The 471-nt window shown below is 38.4% G+C and overlaps 1 non-coding gene across 1 annotated transcript; it reads left to right on the plus strand.

Annotated features, from left to right (window-relative positions):
• On the plus strand, positions 1 to 63 carry MIR125B-2 (microRNA mir-125b-2). Its single transcript, NR_032168.1, has one exon. It is a non-coding gene; the product is annotated as a microRNA mir-125b-2 (primary transcript).
• The last annotated feature ends 408 nt before the right edge of the window (positions 64 to 471 follow it).

Here is a 471-nt window from a genome sequence, read left to right on the forward strand (position 1 = left end):
AATCCCTGAGACCCTAACTTGTGATGTTTACCGTTTAAATCCACGGGTTAGGCTCTTGGGAGCTGTGAGTTGTGCCTTTGCATCTGGGATATTTGGTGGAACTTTTTTTTTCTGTTTGTTTTTAAGCAAACACAAAAGGAAAGAAACTTTGAGTGAAATGGATGAGTGGATCTCTGGAGTTCTCATTGTTAGAAATCAGGTGACTAGAAGGTAGCAGATTATATATTATCATTTTTTTGTAAAGTGTCTATGTATGTGCTATTATAATATCTAAGATGTGCAATTATATGGATATATGTATAGCTCTTTATACATATAAATTTTTATGTCTGAGGCTGGTGGAGATTATCTACAGTTTCTTTTCCTTGAGAGCAACACACAGTACTATCAGAGCGTAACAAGAACAGCTCAGTACCCTGGTGCTTGACCTCAGAACATCTCAGCTGAAGTCCCAGCATGCCCCATGCCTCC

The sequence above is a fragment of the Monodelphis domestica genome, chromosome 4 (genome assembly GCF_027887165.1).
Source record: "Monodelphis domestica isolate mMonDom1 chromosome 4, mMonDom1.pri, whole genome shotgun sequence".
Lineage (NCBI taxonomy): Eukaryota > Metazoa > Chordata > Mammalia > Didelphimorphia > Didelphidae > Monodelphis > Monodelphis domestica.